Raw genomic sequence first — 7763 nt, forward strand, 5'->3', positions numbered from 1 at the left:
GGCACGAATCCGCTTTTCGGACAACAAAGCTGCTGCACAGGATGGCTGAGAGCTAAACTCTGCTTTCCGTTCCTTGCTTCCCTCTTTACTTGGACATACATTGCCATGGAGTATATAAAGATGTATTTTTTTTTTTTCTGAGCCCTCTTTCAGTGTGACTGATGTCCTTTGACAGTTCTAAATCTACAGAGGGAGACAGATAAACAGATAATACAAGTGCATCAGCAGTCTTAAGGATTCAGGCTAAACTAACAAATTGATATTGTCAAATTTCAGGGATCAGGAAAACCGTCAAATAACTTGCCTCAATTCAAGTCCATAGAGAAGTGACATTTTGTGCTAGGGAATCAAAACCTGTTCATGTAATGCCCTGAAAAGAGAAAAACCTAGAAAAGCAAAGAGAGCTTGAAAGAAACAAGAGAAGAATAGCTATTCATTTTTAAAAATGAGTAAGGTAGTAGTCACCTTTCTCCAAGAACTGTAGCTCCTGCCTGTGGAGCACAGGAATAGCTGAGAGTTGAATAAACCAGAAATCCCTCTATGCCCTGGTGAAGCATGCAGGGCGCAGGATAGGTGTTTCTTGTATGCCATATTCCATTTGACTTGATGCTTAATTCATCATACCCGAGCATTAGCTAGTGGCAGGTCTTAGTTATTCTCAGAATTGGGCTGGAGGTTTACCTCTGCCCTGCCATAGATGACCTTCATGCCTGTGGGAACCTATGTTTAAAAACACCTGCTTTCTCCTTACGGTTTGTGTGGGTTTTTGTTGTTGGTTTTTTGTTTGTTTTTTTTTTTTTATGGCACCAAACTGAATCATTTGAAAAAAAAAAGATCTAAGTCTGAAACCAGTTAAAGAGAGTGCAGGGAGGCAAGAAAGGGAGTGCTGCTCAGAGGCACTCCCATGGCAAAGAGGAACATGGTTCTGTAAGGAGGAAAGTGGAGGAGGGCAGGGATGTATGCTCTCCCTAAGAGGGGCATGCTGTGTGCGGTGGTGAAGGCTTGCTCCTGAAAGAACCAGGCTGAGTCAGTGTTCCCGGAGAGGATTTGACTGAAAAGTTGCTGTCTAGCAAGCTTTGGGTCCTCATTCTGCCATATCTCTGTCCAGATTAGATCCATAAGGAAATGTAATGTGTAAGGGAGAGAACGAAGGACATCTAGATTCCACCTTGAGTTGCAAATGGATTGTGAATACATGTTTTTTTAGTCAGGAAGAGACCACAGCCACATGCATTAGGTCAATAAGAGTAAGCCATTGGCAAGTTGAGTACTACCAGATCCTTGACTGTAACAGCAGTGAATGATCGCGTCCCTCGGAAAATAGCAGTGTAAGAACCCAAAAAGTTTTGTTGTCACTGCACTAGGAACCTGCTGGTAGCAATTCAGGTACTTGCACAGGGTAACATGGGACAGTTGGCACAGGGATCTCCTCCCCCTTGGGAGAGGCAAAAGCTTCTGTAACAGCTTCCTGGATTCAGTCTGTTCTCCACAGCAAATGGTCCTTCAAGTCTCTTCCTAGAAATGGCCTATACTTACTGAACTGCTGTATCTTCCTTCTCCTGAGAGAAGTTTGACAGGAATTTTCACAGCAGCCAAACCTTTCCCTCCCCTGCACCCCTCTTTCCTTGCTGCCGGACAGCGATGCCCTCCCTTCCGCAGCTGTCTTCAGAAGCAGCTTCAGACGATTTCAGCAGGTGTCAAAGGCTGCCTTCTGTGCTTGTTAGCGTCCTGGTAAGGAGAGGCAGCCTGTCCAGAGCAGGATGCTTCTAACCGAAGTTCCCACCCTTCTGTGTTCCCCATCCCATAACTGAGTTGTTCTGTGGTCTCGCACAGCTAATTAGTTAAGCGTGCGTTTTAGTCTCTTCCTCTGTGACATGGCGGTAGCGGTTTCTGTTCTTTCGGGGATTCATTCATTTACAGCTGCTGACAGCTATGAGAAGGAAACCAGCAGGGCAGAATATTTCTAGCATGGTTTTATTGCAGCCACCCCGAGGTCTTTCCCTGCTCTGGAGGACCCAGTGCAAGGGCCGTGTTTGCGTAGCCCCAGGGCTCTTCCTGACTGCATTTTTCATTGTGTCCTCTATATGAGACACCCCTATGAAAGCTTTCTCGTTGCCTGTCGTGCTGGATAGAGACACTTTCCTGCATTTAGGTGAAAAGCACCATCTGTACTAGGAGATGGAGCAAAACCCATTTCCTGATCCTTTTGTCACTCAGAATCTGGTTCCACCAGGCTGGGGTTCACTGACAGGTCATTAACTCAGCCCTGAGGCAGAGAAGAGACTGCCCAACCCTAAGGCTTCCCCTTACAAATGCTTTTCCTTCTTCCATTGGATGACTCAAATGCTACAATAAATGAGATCTTCCTTTGTTTTTTTCCAAACATGTCTTCAGTGCAGCCAGGGCACAGCTGAACGAAACACCATGTACAAGAGACACAGCCTGTAACACGCAAGACTTCTTATTCATTTGTTGCTGTCACTCTAATGCCTGACGACTTCTGATGCTCTCCCGTTTTTCACCCACGACATCTCTTTCTGGCTCCCACTCCTCCCTTGTTAGGGCTCCTTCTTGCTCTCGGGGAAGCTGCACTGTTTCTTCCTGGAACGCCATTTACTCAGGCTGATTTCCTCCTTTCCCCTTCTCACCACATTTCACTTCTTCACAAAGTCACCAACAGCCAGCTAGTCATAGTCAGCACCTCTAAAAATTGGGGTTTATTCTTCAGGGGTTGGGGTTTTTTTTCTGAGAGAAAACAGAATCTATTCAAAGTACGGCTGATGGGAGGAGGGGGCCAATTCTGAAAGAACTTCAGAAAAAGAGAGGGCAAAAAGCCTACATAGTACTAGAGGGATGGCATCACCTAGATTTAAGCCTTAGAATTACTTTTTTTGGTGTTATTAATTAGTACATCTATAACATTTTAAGAAATTGAGAAAGGTTTTATCTCCCTCTGTTCAACTTAAACATTTGTACTTGTACAAAGGAAGAAGTAAATCAAAGTGACATGTCTACTTTCACATTCCTTACTGAGTAAGTGTTAATCAAAACAGAACGAAGTGCAATTAATAGAGCTGGAAACAATTAGAGGAATATTGCTGAAAAAATTGAGATTCTGATCAAGCAAAATTATAATTGCTGATTTGTCTTGGTAGATTTGGCTAGTGAGAAAAGTAGGAAAAGTGGAAATGCTCTGACTTTTAATTCCTCAATACTTTACCTCAGAATTTGGCTGAAATTTAATTCCGAAGTGGGAGAGGGGAACCTCTTAGATGTGAAATTTGCATTAAAAGTAAATATTTTGTTTGATTCAGAATGACCATTAGGGGCTTTTCCTTCAGCAAGTACGCAATACCAGTTATTCACACAACTCCAGTGAAAAGCTGTACAGCAGAAGTCAGCCTGTGCCGAGGTCCCGATGCAGCTCATTCAGGGCAGCTCTGGCATCCCAACGCTGCACTGCCATGTGCTGCGCAGTTTCTCTGCTCTGGTGTACTGCAGGAATCTATTATACCTTCTCCAAAAATTTTTCGCAGGCCAGTATTTTAATACTGAATTATTACCATTTGAGTCCTGCCCAAACAGGCAAGAAGAGCTTCACTCAACATACGTATTTCTGCTCTGAAAAGTTCCCCATTTATAATTTGGATAACATGAAAGGTGAGAATAATGAAAAAGGAGAATGAATACCAATGGCATTACACAGTTTACATAATGATCCTCAAATAATGACCCAAGTCACGTTTGTTGCATATGGAGCACATGCACTTTTTCTAATCACGTTAAACTTCATGAATTTCCTTCTTGTGGGTCTTATTGTTGAAGTGAGGTTTTCAGGATTTTTGGTAAAAAACCCAAGCGATTTCCATGTGTGTAGCTTTGTTTGAAGCCTGGAAGAAGGTGCAGTAGCATTGGTATGAGAAGATGAAACAGGTCAAAAAGCAGTGGAACCAAGACCACAGGCTCTGCAAGGCAGGATGAGAAAGGGCAAGTCTGTGATGAAGGCCAAAGGCGAGATGGCTGATTTATATGCGTTAGTAGGGATCGTTGTGCATCCCCTTGATGTGAATAATATTTAGAGATCACAAGTTATATCAGAGTACATATAAACAGTAGGATTTAAACTTACTGAGACGTATGCTACATGCAGATTTATGTATAAAAGAATAAAACCCAAGGACTTTTCCACTTCCAGTTGAGGAAGTTCCTTCTTCAGAGATAAACGCTGTCTTTAACAGAAGCCATTAAAACTGTTTTTAAAAAAGTATTTTCCAGCCTCATGAAGAATAGCGTTCTTTTCTTGTTCCTAATACTGTCTTGCGGCTTTAGGAGATGCCTGTGAGTCTGGACATTCAGCACAGAGATGGTAAACACACCTGCCTTATCATAAACATGAAGGAACTTTTACTAAACAAAAAAGAAACACGCAAAGTCCATTGGAATACTCAGGACTTTGTAGTGCTGTTTCCTTCTACCCAACCCTTGAGGACATAACCAAATTAGTACTCACTTGCACTGAAAACCGACAGCCAAAGTCTTTTCATTGCTGTCCTCCTCATCTCTCCTTTGTTTCACCTCAAGGTGTTCTTCCCTGTAATCTCTAGGCGGCTGGGTAAGTAATTGGCTTTAGCTGAAGGGCTGCTTCAGAGTGGCATCGCAGGTTCGCTTCCTCAGTCTCTTTTAAAGTGCTTCTCCGGCCTGCCACTCCCCTCCCAGGCAGAATGACAAGCCACATCACCAGTTGGCTTTGACATCGCTTGCTGCTGCCTGCCTAGAGGCAGAGAGGAGGCTTGTGAACTTCTTCTCCAGTTGTGAACTTTCTTCCCCAATTAAACTGCCTTTCCCAGTTTGTCCTAACACAAAGGTACATAAAGCAAGTGAATAGGCAAAGTGAAGGGTGCAGTGACTGGGAGTGTACAATACAACAATTAAAGTCATGCATGTGATGGCATGTAACTAGGGGAGGATAAGCCTCATTCATCTTAAATGTTTATTAAGGGAGCCTGGGGCCAGAGTTATAAAGGTATTGCAGTGTTTCACAATGAAGGCAGCTGCCCACATCCAGCCTTTAAGGAACTGAGGTGCTTAACTCCACTTACTTTAACTGCCTGTAGGAATAGGTAATTTATGAGAATTTGATGATTAATGGGTTATCTAAATACAAGCGAGATGCATCTCAGCCAGGTTCTTATGCTCTTATGCTTACTGTTCAACCGTCCCAGTGTGTGGCTTGCACAACAGCTGTATGTACCAAAGGTACTTTCTACCTTTCTGCTGAAAAAGGCTGCTAGATAAACCCATCAATGGCTTGTAGCATGCTAGCTACGTATCTGTTGAGGCATAAGCAGTGAAAGTCCAGCCACTGCTCATGTGTTCTGGATGGGCACTTGGAAAGCACAAATAACTGCTACTATAACTGACTGAAGAACAAAAAGGAGGACTGATGGCAGCTCAGGCAAATATCTGACATTACATTTAATTGAGTGCAGCTGGCTAGCATGTCTTTTAAACTCTTCACTGCCAACAGGCAGCAAGGGATATCTCCATCTCGGATGGTCATCTATGCTCTATTTCTAGCCATTTGAGAAACAAAGTCACTTTTAGGGTGTGAGTGATCATTTTAGGCATCTTAGATGGGGACTTCATGTCTTCAGACCTAGTTTTTAGATTAAATGAATCATACTCACAATGCAGTGATAATACTGATGAACTCTGTTTTGATTATTGAAGGAGGCTCAAAAGTGGGTGTCTACACCAGAGATACCTGTGTTTAGTCCAGGAAAGTGGATCTGGATCTTGATCTTGTGCTGACCCCATACTTGCATGGTAAGCCTGCCAAAAGCCACGCTAAAGACTGTCTTTTTGTCTATATGGCAGTTGTTCAAAACACCTCGAAGACAATGAAACTTATGAGTGACTGGAAATCCAATCCCTCTGATAGAAAGGACAATCTATACTTCTGTGCTTGGTATATAACCTCAGTTCTCTTCAAACAAACTGCTAGCACAAAGCAAATTAAAGCACATCAGAGTACAGAAACTGTATTCTTTGGCAATCTTCCAAATGAGGACAGCCGGTAGAAAAATCCATCCTGCTGTATGCAGCTCATTTCTGATATGCCGCAGACATTAGGAGATGGCAAGGACCCTGCGAAGAGAGGACAGCCTTTTTCCAAAAACAGCTTGCTAACCTCTAAATGCTAACTACAAATGACTCAAGATGTAAACAAAACTGGAGAAAGGTCAGTAGTCTCCTTTCTCCTCTTTGGAGCCCACAAGGATAAGGTTCCCCACAAGGATGAGGTTCTTAAATTTTTACCTCCTTTAAAGACTTTAACATCTTTGTGACTTTATCCCACAGCCTCCAGGGAGAGACATGTAGGATCTTTACTCTAGCTTCCACAGTTTTGATTTTGCTCCCATTTAATATTTTAACTGAATCTGATGAACAGAGATAGTGACAGAAATGCCATCATTGAGGAACAATAGTTCCTCAAATACCTAAAGCAGGTCTGAGCTTAGTAACCTTACTGTCTAAAAGATGGTATGTAGATTAAGCACGGCATGTTAACCCTGAAACAAATGCACTATTTTCACATAAATTTGTTATTTAACTGTAAAAGTAACAAGGTGCATCCTCTCCAAGCATATTGGCATGTGTCTTGTTCCACTGCGCTGGGGAGGAGGGACGGGCACTGGATCTCGTCTCACGGCCCATAACTTGGACAGGCTGCCTTAACTGGTGTCCATGTGCCCCATGATTCACTGTGGGAACAGTTTTACTCTGCCTCCATCAGCCACTCAGTTGCGTTACAAGTAAATAAGTCGGCGCTGAGGTTGATAATGTTCTGTTGTTTTGGAGACTTATCTAAATAAGACTGGTTTCCTAGGTATCGTAGAGAGCATATGCTTCAACACTTGATACTTACATAAATCTGATATTAAGGCACTTGTTTAGATGCACTTTATTTATTGCTTTTGTTAGTTATTTAGGCCTAGATTGGAAAAGGTATTTAGGCATTTATATCCTGTTACTTTTCCCTGACAGTTCTCACTGGGAGCTTCAGGAGCTGTTGATAAATGCAGAAGGCACATATACAGTTTACCTATGAGAAGTCGGTAGAGCTGCCCAAACAGAAAGACTGGGACAGCTGGCAGTTTTAAGAGATTTAAATTTTGTTTCTGGGTTGACTTTCACTAGATCCCCTCACTAGCTCCCAAAACTCACAGGCATTGGCACCACAGCTAAAAGAGCTGCCATAGGTACTGGCAACCCTGCCAAAGTATTGCCATGGCCCTACTTAGGCTAATGCAGGCCTATGTCTTAGCATAGGCTGAAACACATTGACTTCTTCATGACTCACCCATGGGCAATGCAAACCCTTAAAGTCTTATTTTTGCTGATGGCTGCAGCTCTGGGGAATCTTTTTGCTGATATATAGGATTTTTAGGGGATATTATTAGCTGATTTAAATGAAACTGCCATTGACATGAAAAGCTTTAATACGAAACTAGGGTGGCTTCTTGCAAAAAATACATACTCTGATAAGGCTTGCCTATAAAAGCCAATGAGAATTAATGCATAGGTAGCATAGCGCTAACACTATAAATGATAGTAACTCCTGTTAAGACAGAGAAAGAGGAACCTTCCGTCAAGATCCCATCTTTCAAGATCCCATCCCATGTCCTAAGAGGACAGCACCTGGCCATGTTCAGTTCGGGTTCATCTATCAATGGATATATTAATCACCAGTGACAGATGCC

This window comes from Fulmarus glacialis, unplaced genomic scaffold, assembly GCF_000690835.1.
Source record: "Fulmarus glacialis isolate BGI_N327 unplaced genomic scaffold, ASM69083v1 scaffold23038, whole genome shotgun sequence".
Lineage (NCBI taxonomy): Eukaryota > Metazoa > Chordata > Aves > Procellariiformes > Procellariidae > Fulmarus > Fulmarus glacialis.